Source organism: Triticum aestivum, chromosome 2A, assembly GCF_018294505.1.
Source record: "Triticum aestivum cultivar Chinese Spring chromosome 2A, IWGSC CS RefSeq v2.1, whole genome shotgun sequence".
Lineage (NCBI taxonomy): Eukaryota > Viridiplantae > Streptophyta > Magnoliopsida > Poales > Poaceae > Triticum > Triticum aestivum.
Window position 1 is genome coordinate 718639447 of NC_057797.1, and position 12640 is coordinate 718652086.

General features: G+C 46.7%; 1 pseudogene; it reads right to left on the reverse strand.

Moving 5' to 3' along the window:
• Nucleotides 1–8739: 8739 nt before the first annotated feature.
• Nucleotides 8740–10614, reverse strand: LOC123186171 (BTB/POZ and MATH domain-containing protein 2-like; annotated as a pseudogene).
• Nucleotides 10615–12640: the final 2026 nt, after the last annotated feature.

Consider the following 12640-nt stretch of genomic DNA (forward strand, 5'->3'; position numbering starts at 1 on the left):
TCATTGACAGAATCCTTTAGTCGCTTCCATCGAGCTACAAGAGCTTTGTGATGAACTTCGATATGCAAGGGATGGAAAAAACCATTCCTGAAGTATTTGCAATGCTGAAATCAGCAGAGGTAGAAGTCAAAAAGGAACATCAAGTGTTGATGGTGAATAAAACCACTAAGTTCAAGAAAGGCAAGGGTAAGAAGAACTTCAAGAAGGACGGCAAGGGAGTTGCCGCGCCCGGTAAGCAAGCTGCCGGGAAGAAGCCAAAGAATGGACCCAAGACCGAGACTGAGTGCTTTTATTGCAAGGGAAGTGGTCACTGGAAGCGGACTGCCCCAAATACTTAGCGGACAAGAAGGCCGGCATCATGAAAGGTATATGTGATATACATGTAATTGATGTGTACCTTACCAGTACTCGTAGTAGCTCCTGAGTATTTGATACCGGTGCAGTTGCTCACATTTATAACTCAAAGCAGGAGCTGCGGAATAAGCGGAGACTGGCGAAGGACGAGGTGACGATGCGCGTCGGGAATGGTTCCAAGGTCGATGTGATCGCCGTCGGCACGCTACCTCTACATTTACCTATGGGATTAGTTTTAAACCTCAATAATTGTTATTTAGTGCCAGCTTTGAGCATGAACATTGTATCAGGATCTCGTTTAATTCGAGATGGCTACTCATTTAAATTCGAGAATAATGGTTGTTCCATTTATATGAGAGATATGTTTTATGGTCATGCTCCGATGGTGAATGGTTTATTCTTAATGAATCTCGAGCGTAATGCTACACATATTCATAGTGTGAATACCAAAAGATGTAGGGTTGATAATGATAGTCCCACATACTTGTGGCACTGCCGCCTTGGTCACATAGGTGTCAAACGCATGAAGAAGCTCCATGCAGATGGACTTTTAGAGTCTCTTGATTACGAATCATTTGACATGTGCAAACCATGCCTCATGGGTAAAATGACCAAGACTCCATTCTCAGGAACAATGGAGCGAGCAACCAACTTATTGGAAATCATACATACTGATGTGTGCGGTCCAATGAGTGTTGAGGCTCGCGGTGGCTATCGTTATGTTCTCACCCTCACTGATGACTTGAGTAGATATGGGTATGTCTATTTATTGAAACACAAATCTGAGACCTTTGAAAAGTTCAAGGAATTTCAGAGTGAGGTTGAGAATCAACGTGATAGGAAAATCAAGTTCTTGCAATCAGATCGTGGGGGAGAATATTTGAGTCACGAATTTGGTACACACTTAAGAAAATGTGGAATAGTTTCACAACTCACGCCGCCTGGAACACCTCAGTGTAATGGTGTGTCCGAACGTCGTAATCGCACTCTATTAGATATGGTGCGATCTATGATATCTCTTACCGATTTACCGCTATCATTTTGGGGCTATGCTTTAGAGACTGCCGCATTCACTTTAAATAGGGCTCCGTCGAAATCCGTTGAGACGACACTGTTTGAATTAAGGTTTGGGAAGAAACCTAAGCTGTCATTTCTAAAAGTTTGGGGATGCGATGCTTATGTCAAGAAACTTCAACCTGAAAAGCTCGAACCCAAGTCGGAAAAATGCGTCTTCATAGGATACCCTAAAGAAACTATTGGGTATACCTTCTACCTCAGATCCGAAGGCAAGATCTTTGTTGCCAAGAATGGATCCTTTCTAGAGAAAGAGTTTCTATCGAAAGAAGTAAGTGGGAGGAAAGTAGAACTTGATGAAGTATTACCTCTTGAACCAGAAAGTGGCGCAACTCAAGAAAATGTTCCTGAGGTGCCTGCACCGACTAGAGAGGAAGTTAATGATGATGATCATGAAACTTCAGATCAAGTTGCTACTGAACTTCGTAGGTCCACAAGGACACGTTCCGCACCAGAGTGGTACGGCAACCCTGTCTTGGAAATCATGTTGTTAGACAACGGTGAACCTTCAAACTATGAAGAAGCAATGGCGGGCCCGGATTCCGACAAATGGCTGGAAGCCATGAAATCCGAGATAGGATCCATGTATGAAAACTAAGTATGGACTTTGACTGACTTGCCCGATGATCGGCGAGCCATAGAAAATAAATGGATCTTTAAGAAGAAGACAGACGCGGATGGTAATGTGACCATCTATAAAGCTAGGCTTGTCGCTAAGGGTTATCAACAAGTTTAAGGGGTTGACTACGATGAGACTTTCTCACTCGTAGCGAAGCTGAAGTCCGTCTGAATCATGTTAGCAATTGCCGCATTCTATGATTATGAGATATGGCAAATGGGCGTCAAAACGGCATTCCTTCATGGTTTCCTTAAGGAAGAATTGTATATGATGCAGCAGGAAGGTTTTGTCGATCCTAAGAATGCTGACAAGGTGTGCAAGCTCCAACGCTCGATTTATGGGCTGGTGCAAGCATCTCAGAGTTGGAACATTTGCTTTGATGAGATTATCAAAGCGTTTGGGTTTATGCAGACTTATGGAGAAGCCTGCGTTTACAAGAAAGTGAGTGGGAGCTCTGTAGCATTTCTCATATTATATGTAGATGACATACTTTTGATGGGAAATGATATAGAGCTTTTGGACAGCATTAAGGCCTACTTGAATAAGAGTTTTTCAATGAAGGACCTTGGAGAAGCTGCTTATATATTAGGCATCAAGATCTATAGAGATAGATCAAGACGCCTCATAGGTCTTTCACAAAGCACATACCTTGATAAGATATTGAAGAAGTTCAATATGGATCAGTCTAAGAAGGGGTTCTTGCCTGTGTTGCAAGGTGTGAAATTGAGCTCAGCTTAATGTCCGACCACGGCAGAAGATATAGAAGAGATGAGTGTCATCCCCTATGCCTCAGCCATAGGGTCTATTATGTATGCCATGTTGTGTACCAGGCCTGATGTAAACCTTGCCGTAAGTTTGGTAGGAAGGTACCAAAGTAATCCCGGCGAGGAACACTGGACAGCGGTCAAGAATATCCTGAAGTACCTGAAAAGGACTAAGGACATGTTTCTCGTTTATGGAGGTGACGAAGAGCTCGTCGTAAAGGGTTACGTCGATGCTAGCTTCAACACAGATCTGGATGACTCTAAGTCACAAACCGGATACGTGTATATGTTGAATGGTGGAGCAGTAAGCTGGTGCAGCTGCAAGCAGATCGTCGTGGCGGGATCTACATGTGAAGCAGAGTACATGGAAGCCTCGGAGGCAGCGCATGAAGCAATTTGGGTGAAGGAGTTCATCACCGACCTAGGAGTCATACCCAATGCGTCGGGGCCGATCAAACTCTTCTGTGACAACACTGGAGCTATTGCACTTGCCAAGGAGCCCAGGTTTCACAAGAAGACCAGGCACATCAAGCGTCGCTTCAACTCCATTCGTGAAAATGTTCAAGATGGCGACATAGATATTTGTAAAGTACATACGGATCTGAATGTCGCAGATCCGTCGACTAAACCTCTCCCTAGAGCAAAACATGATCAACATCAGAATTCTATGGGTGTTCGATTCATCACAATGTAACTAGATTATTGACTCTAGTGCAAGTGGGAGACTGTTGGAAATATGCTCTAGAGGCAATAGTAAAAGGATTATTATTATATTTCCTTGTTCATGATAATTGTCTTCTATTCATGCTATAATTGTGTTATCCGGAAATCGTAATACATGTGTGAATACATAGACACCAACATGTCCCTAGTAAGCCTCTAGTTGACTAGCTCGTTGATCAACAGATAGTCATGGTTTCCTGACTATGGACATTGGATGTCATTGATAATGAGATCACATCATTAGGAGAATGATGTGATGGACAAGACCCAATCCTAAACATAGCACAAGATCGTATGTTCGTTTGCTAGAGTTTTTCCAATATCAAGTATCTTTTCCTTAGACCATGAGATCGTGTAACTCCTGGATACCGTAGGAGTGCTTTGGGTGTACCAAACGTCACAACGTAACTGGGTGACTATAAAGGTATACTACGGGTATCTCCGAAAGTGTCTGTTGGGTTGACACGGATCAAGACTGGGATTTGTCACTCCATATGATGGAGAGGTATCTCTGGGCCCACTCGGTAATGCATCATCATAATGAGCTCAAAGTGACCAAGTGTCTGGTCACGGGATCATGCATTACGGTACAAGTAAAGTGACTTGCCGGTAACGAGATTGAACGAGGTATTGGGATACCGACGATCGAATCTCGGGCAAGTAACGTACAGATTGACAAAGGGAATTGTATACGGGGTTGCTTGAATCCTCGACATCGTGGTTCATCCGATGAGATCATCGAGAAGCATGTGGGAGCCAACATGGGTATCCGGATCCCGTTGTTGGTTATTGACCGGAGAGTCATCTCGGTCATGTCTACATGTCTCCCGAACCCGTATGGTCTACACACTTAAGGTTCGGTGACGCTAGGGTTGTAGAGATATGAGTATGCAGTAACCCGAAAGTTGTTCGGAGTCCCGGATGAGATCCTGGACGTCACGAGGAGTTCCGGAATGGTCCGGAGGTGAAGAATTATATATAGGAAGTGCAGTTTCGGCCATCGAGAGAGTTTGGGGGTCAACGGTATTGTACCGGGACCACCGAAAGGGTCCCGGGGGTCCACCGGGTGGGGCCACCCATCCCGGAGGGCCCCATGGGCTGAAGTGGGGAGGGAACCAGCCCATAGTGGGCTGGTGCGCCCCCCCCTTGGGACCCCATGCGCCTAGGGTTGGGAACCCTAGGGGAGGGGGCGCCTCCACTTGCCTTGGGGGGCACTCCACCCCCTTGGCCGCTGCCCCCCTAGGAGATCCCATCTGCTAGAGCCGGCGCACCCCCTAGGGGGGCCTATATAAAGGGGGGGAGGGCAGCCGCACCCCGAAGTCTTGGCGCCTCCCTCTCCCCTGCTACACCTCTCCTTCTCGCAGAAGCTCAGCGAAGCCCTGCTGCGGTGACTGCTGCATCCACCACCACACCGTCGTGCTGCTGAATCTTCATCAACCTCTCCTTCCCCCTTGCTGGATCAAGAAGGAGGAGACGTCACGCTGACCGTACGTGTGTTGAACGCGGAGGTGCCGTCCGTTCGGCGCTAAGATCTCCGGTGATTTGGATCACGACGAGTACGACTCCCTCATCCCCGTTCTTTGAACGCTTCCGCTCGCGATCTACAAAGGTATGTAGATGCATCCGATCAAACATTGCTAGATGAACTCATAAATGGATCTTGGTGAAAACATAGGAAATTTTTTTGTTTTCTGCAACGTTCCCCAACAATCTCTCTCTCCGCCCTCTGTAAGCACTCTCCCCTCCCCTCTTCTCTACTCTCTGCTCTTCTCTCTCTCTCTCTCTGTTAGTATGAACCCTAGCTATTTAGTGCTAGTTAGTATGAACCCTAGGCTATTTTTAGTGCTAGCTAGTTAATTACAATTAGTATGAACCCTAGTTAAAAAAACCTAGGACAGATTATTGGCTATTTTTTAGTGGTACTTAGTATGAACCCTAGGTTTCAAACTATTGCTATTTTTTAATTAAAGCAATTGTTGCTATTTATTATTTTTTAGTTAAAGCAATTGTTGCTATTTAAAAAAACTCATTGCATTTTTCTTCAAGTTCTATATTTTTCTTCCTGCTATATGCAAATTTGAAGTGGACATGTGATATGTGGACATGTGATTTGGACATGTCACATTTGGAATTTGGACATGTCATATTTGTACATGTGATGTTTTGGACATGTTATATTCAGAAAATGATGATTATGTGCAGGGTAAATGATCCGAGCGGTTCTCGGGCGCCAGCCATAAATGGTTCAAAAGCAGACATGAAGCAGAAGCTAGTTACTTGAGGTTTACGCTAACGCGAGAGAGGACTCATAACCGCCGTCTCATGTACTGCATAGTTCCGCTCTCACTCATAGTGATAGCTCTTCTTGTCTATATCATTGTCTAGATGGATGAAGATGTAGTTGCAAGTATTTGAGGCATCTCATAACTTGTATCGCTATTTCGAGAGAGACGTCATTTTGTGTTGGATGATGATTATGGTGATGACATGATCGATTTGATGAGGCTATTTGTATGTGTATGATATGACCAGATTTGTATGTGTATGATATGCTAGAGACTATTGTATAAAACACTAAACAAAATTCAGCAGCACAAAATATGGAGCAGAAAAAAATTCAGAAACTAATAACAGTAGCGCGGGGTATGGCTTTAGTAGCAGCGAGGTCTTAGCAGTAGTGTCTTTTATACTAGGGCACTATAGATATTAGTAGATGCGCGTTATTACGATGACCGCTACTGCTATCCCTAGATAGCAGTAGCGCGGGTCAGCATGCGCTACTGCTAAGCGTTAGCTGTAGCGTCATATCAATAGCGCAGCTGCCCGCGCTACTAATAAGCATTTTACCCGCGCTACTGCTAGGCTTTTCCCTAGTAGTGAGATGGTGTTCATCGGATACGAGAGGAGTTCCGGCACCAAGGCATACCGCTTCTACGATCCACGAACCAAGCGTCTACGGATTTCACACGACGTCGTGTTTGAAGAAAATCAAGTGTGGAATTGGAGCGCAGTAGCCAATGATGCTCCAAACGGTAACATATTCACAGTTGAATTTCCAACTGATGATGATGCAGGGGAGGACGTCCAGGTGGTTGGCAAGACACTCAACCAAGGTGACCACAATGGTAGTGATCATCATGGTCCCGACACCGACGACGACGTGCATGGGTCGCAAGGTGATAGCGACAACGACGCGCAAGAGACAGGTAGAGATCTCGGCAACGACATCGACAACGAGGCGCATAGTGATGATGACAATCAAGATGATGGTCACGATCACGACGACTACGCCGACAACTCGGATGCCAATGACCCGACATCTACCACGCCCGAGACTCAACCATCTTCCTCAAGTGCATCGACGCCGACACAATTTGTGTCACCTCCTTCGCAAGCCACAATGGATTCTTCCGGGCCTCGTCGCTACAAGACCCTCAAGAAAGTCTACAAGTATGGAACGCCAGTTATGCTCGAGTACTCCGATTTGTGTTTACTCGGAGTTGAGGAGCCGGCGAACTTCATACAGGCGAGCAAAAGTTCAAGTTGGATGCACGCCATGGATGAGGAGATGAAGGCGATCGAGAGCAATGGCACATGGACTTTGGTAACCCGACCTCCGAACCAAAAGGCAATATGTTTGAAGTGGGTTTACAAGTTAAAGAAGGACACGAAGGGTGCTATTGTGAAGTACAAGGCAAGACTCTTCGCAAAGGGCTACGTACAAAGTCAAGGAGTTGACTATGAAGAGGTGTTTGCACAGGTTGCTCGAATCGAGACGGTGAGAGTGCTCCTAGCTTTGGCAGCACAAGAGGATTGGAAGGTTCATCATATGGATGTGAAATCCGCTTTCCTCAAAGGCGACCTCAAAGAAGAAGTGTACGTGGAACAACACCTCGGCTATGAGAAAAAATGCGAAGAAAAAGAAGTTTACAAGCTCAAGAAGGCACTTTACGAGCCGAAGCAAGCGCCAAGAGCTTGGAACTCAAAGCTAGACCGAAGTTTGGTCTCACACGGGTTCAAAAGATGTCCCTTCGATAATCCAAAGGACAATCTACCAAGCATCGGAGAACAGGTGAAGATCGACGCAACCAAGGAGAAGAGTTGGCGTCAAGCATTGGACAAGCTGATGGCAGTGAACACTAGTAGAAAAAGGGTCTAATGTGAAACTCATTAGTCCCGATTTGTAATTGAACCGGCACTAATGTGACCATTAGTGCTGGTTCCAACAGCTAGGCGAGCGACGCTTATTGGTACCGATTCGTGGCTGCCACGAACCGGTACTAAAGAGGTGGTGGCCTTTAGTACGGGTTTGTGGCTCCAACCGGTACTAAAGGGGGGGGTCCTTAGTACCGGTTGGAGCCACCAACCGGTACTAAAGGTGGTGGTCTTTAGTACGGGTTGATGGCTCCAACTGGTACTAAAGACCACCCCCCCTTTAGTACCGGTTGGAGCCACCAACCGGTACTAAAGGTGGTGCGCTGCCACCCGCAGTGCACAATTTTAGTCCCACCTCGCTAGTTGAGAGAAGCTCACACCGGTTTATAAGCCTCGTCGTGGCTACCATGTCGAGCTCCTCTCTAAGCAGGCCTTTGTGGGCCTATTGCAAGTCTTCTGCACCATGGGGCCTACTGGGCCGTACGGGCCTGCATCCTGGCCCAACTAGAGATTGGATTTCTAGTCGTATGTAGGCCGTGCCAACCCAGTAGGCGGGCTGTTTTTGCTTTATTTCAAAAATAAAAATAAAAAAATCCTTACCAGCCGGGATTAAAGGTCCCTCAGACCACGGCACGCCTCGTGCCACGTGATGGGCCTTTGGTTTCGGTTCATGTTGAACCGGAACTAAAGGGGACCTTTAGTCCCCACTCTTTAGTGCCGGTCCAGAACCGGTACTAAAGGTCCTTAAGAACCGGTACTGAAAGTCGTTTTTCTACTAGTGAAAGACGATCCGTGAAATGCTATAAGAAATGGCAAAAGCAATGCGAAGGATAATACCTATGGGTAGTACTATTCGTATTTGGGACCCAGGTCGTAATTGAAGATCAACAAGGTTAAGGAGGTGAATGTAGAGATTAACCTTGTTGTGTCCGTGTAGATTAGAGGAGTTTTCTAGTAGGATTAGAAGTTCTAGTCGGATATCTAGTCCTTGTGTGGACATGTATATAAAGCACCGGCAGGGTAGCTTTTGTACAACAACGAAAAGTTCAAAGCAATACAAAGTAAAGCAAGGCTCGATACGAGCCTCTGGCCATGGATTAGTTTTTCCGTTCGCTAAAGTTACGTCGAGACGTTCCGCCGAGGCCGCCGGCCAGGTCAAGTTCACGTGTACGTCTACATGTACGTCTGTGTTGCTTGAGAATCAATCAAGCTGCGTCTTGCTAGCTTGCACGTACGTACACAGCTCCGGGTGATTTGATCTAGCAAGATCATAAGCCAACAGTGACGGTCTTCACGTCGATGCGTCTGGACAGCTTCTCTTCGCACATCACCTTCAGCCTGTCAAGCCAGTACAGATCTGCCGCGACTAGCAAATGCTGCATGCCGGCAGCGGCGGCATTACCTTGCCGGCCGTCGCACGGTGGTAATGAATCCGTGTAGACGAAGTGAAGGAGCATCTCGAAGATGGCCGGCTCAACATCGCCAATCTCTATGTGCTTCGTGTCCTTCTCCGCCATCGGACCGAAAAGCTGCGCGTCAAAGACCGACGACCGCGCGGCGAGCATGAACTTGTGCACGGTGAACACCCGGCCGCCGACGTCAAGCGCGACGCCGGCGCCTTTCCCGGCCCTGAGGGCGCGCTCGAGCTGGCCCTACAGCTCCGGAGGCGGAACCACGATAAGATCCCTCGTCGACTCCGTGCGCGATTCCTGTACCACGGTGACCATACACCTTATGGTCAAGACGTCAGCGTTGGACAGTGATTTTAGCTTAGATTCCTCGACGAATTTGGGGAAGCCAGGTCCGGAGCTCGCCGGGGTGAAGGTGTTGTCGTGGACACCCAGTCTGGTTGCTTGGGCCATGTCCTCTTTCTTCTGGATGGTGACCTTTGTCCTCACACCATCAGCTGGTGGGTTGACGCAGCTGAGGAACGCCGACGTGTAGCTGGCGTTTTCCTCTTTGTTTCTGTCCGGGTAGAAGCTGATGCACCAGTCGTAGCCGCCGGCGCTGAACGTGCTGGAGCTCACGTACTTGCCGACGCCTAGGACGTCCAGCAGCGGGTAGTTGTGCACCTTGAAGTCGTGCTCGCGGTGACGCTGTCCGTCACGCATCTCGACGACGTCTCGGCCGGCCGCACGGAGCTCGGGATGAAGTTGCCCATGCCGTAGGCGAAAAGTGATTCCTCCGCGGGGAGAATCACGGGATATTTATAGCACAATGACGCGATGTTTAACTCGTTATTAACCGCTCGTGTGCCCTGCTAAGAGCATCTCCAACAGCCGCGTCAAATAAGCACCGCGTTGCAAAATTGCCCATTTTAACGTGCGCGTAACCGATATAGTACCTCCAGTGGACGCGTAAAAACCGTGCGCACGGCATATCTAGTTCAGCGCGCGGGCCGAAACTTCATCGTGCGCCACTTATTTGTTGCGCCCGCTCCCGCGCGCTGGACTCTCGCGCGCTCGCTCGCAACTCACCCCCTCCAGCCGCGACGCCGCCCCTCTCTAGTCACCGCCTCCCTTCGCGCGCGTCCGTCCTTCGACGAACAGCGCCCGGGATCTTTGAATGCCTGGATCAAAAAACTTGGATTTGGCATGCATTCTTTGAAATGCTTGGATCTTTGAATGACATCAATGTTGTCAACAGGTCACCACTGATGAATAAGATTGCAAATGGTGATTTGCCACTGGTGCAGTTTGTAACAAATGGCCGTACATACAACTATGGCTATTATCTAGCGGATGACATCTATCCAAAATGGCAAACCTTTGTGAAGCCGTTAAAAAGCCGGAAGGAAAGAAAAATCTTGATTTCCACAATGCTCATGCGGTGGCTAGAAAAGATGTTGAGAGAGCTTTTGGGATTTTGTAAGCCCAATTTGCTATTGTGAGAGGACCGGCTAGATTTTGGGATCAAAAAAATGCTTTGGTACATCATACGCGCTTGTGTGATCATGCATAACATGATCATCGAGAATGAGCGTGGCCAAAATGTAGACTACTCTCAGTATGAGCTCTTGGGACATCCCGTGCGAGTGCGACGGAGGGCTGAAGGGTGGCCCGTTTTGTTGCCTCCTATCATGCCATTCGATGTCTCGCCGCGCATAATGATCTTCAGAAGGATCTCATTGAGGACTGGTGGGCATGGAATGGATGACAAAGAGCATCATGATTTGTGCGTTTGATAGTATTGTCGAACTATTTGTTTTGTTTATTGCACTATTTGTTGTATTGAACGATAAACTGTTTGTTTGAGTTGTAATAACAAAATTGAACTATTTATTTTGAATTTTTTTTTGTGTTGGATCTTTTTTGCTTTTGTTTTGGAATGTATATGTTGTTTGTGCGAGAGTCGTGCACGCTGCATTTTTGCGCATTGTTGGAGCTACGCGCGTTATATTTTAGCACGGCTGCTGGAGCCAGCGCCGCCCGCAACGTCAAATCAGGCGATGGACACACAACAAAGTAGTTTTTAATGCGCGACGCGTTCGGCGGCTGTTAGAGATGCTCTAATATGCAGTTCCTTTCGATACAAGTAGTACCAAAGCTGTCCTTGCTTGCCTATACTTTCCCTTCGGCGACGGGCATCGCATACTTGGTATACAAATCGTGTCCTAGTTCTTTCTTCTTTTGCGCTCTTCCGGATTCTTTGTTAGAGTACTTCTCAGTCAGCTGATACGTCCTAGTATTTATTAAACTGATGAAATCGCTAGTTTTTTTGTGGTTGATACAAACCGAGGCCATATTTGGTTCATAAGTCAAAGGATCTTTTTAGTCCCAACTAAAAAGTCTCTACAACTAAAAGTTTTAAAGAAACTCTTCTTAAGGATCTTCTTTCATAAGTCTAAAATACTAAGTTCCTATAAGTCCCCCTGTTTAATTTAGATGGAACTAAAAAGGATTTTTTTTAAGTCCCTACATTAATAAGTTTCTGTAAACAAACACCCCCTGAAATCGCTAGTTTCATTAGCCAACCAACTAATGTCTGATCCCTACTTGTTGAGCCGGACGCGGCCCATTTGTTTTTTTATATCGGTTCGCTCATGCTCTGTTTTCTCCTCCTGTCCTTTGCTTTTCTTATTATCATTTCCTTCAAAAGTTATTTTGTATTGTTGTAATGTTTTATGAGATGAAGAAATAAAAACAGCAGACAAAAAAAAATTAATTGTGCATGGCCAACGGAACGCAATTGCGTTAGGCCAACATATATGTAGCTACTGGCAAATATTTTTGGAAATAATAATAATCATACGGGCATGATCGACCGACCTGCAAATGCATGCGGACTATATGTGTCCAATCGGATGGCAATATTCTTTTAAAAAGAAAAACACTTAAGTTGCACATGAACAACGGACATGCAATTGCACGTGGGCGGTGATGAAGCTATGTACCTAGGGTAGGGTCATGGATCTGTCCAGCATACCCTCCCCAAGGACATCTTTACAAAGAATCAGAAGCAGTCGAAGAGAAACCATCATCCATTCGATCGTGGAGATGCGCTCACTCGACCACCTTGAAGACACTCGACCACCAGAAGATGAGGAACCCTCCACTCTGCAATGGTTGGGACTTAAATCATAGCATTATGAGCATTTATGACACTTTACTGTAGACGTTACCAGTAATGCCTTTCCTTTACGAGCATTGAACCCTGTGTAACGGAGGGGAGCTAGGGTCCTGGCGCACTCTATATAAGCCACCCCCCTCCTTTGGGATAAGGGTTCACACTTTTGTAAACTCACACACACACATATAATCCAGTCGACCGCCTCAGGGCACCGAGACGTAGGGCTGTTACTTCCTCCGAGAAGGGCCTGAACTCGTAAAACTCGTGTGTACAACTACTCCATAGTTAGGATCTTGCCTCCTCATACCTACCCCCCATTCTACTATCAGTCTTAGATCCACGACAGTTGGCGCCCACCGTGGGGCAGGTTTCTTAGCGACTT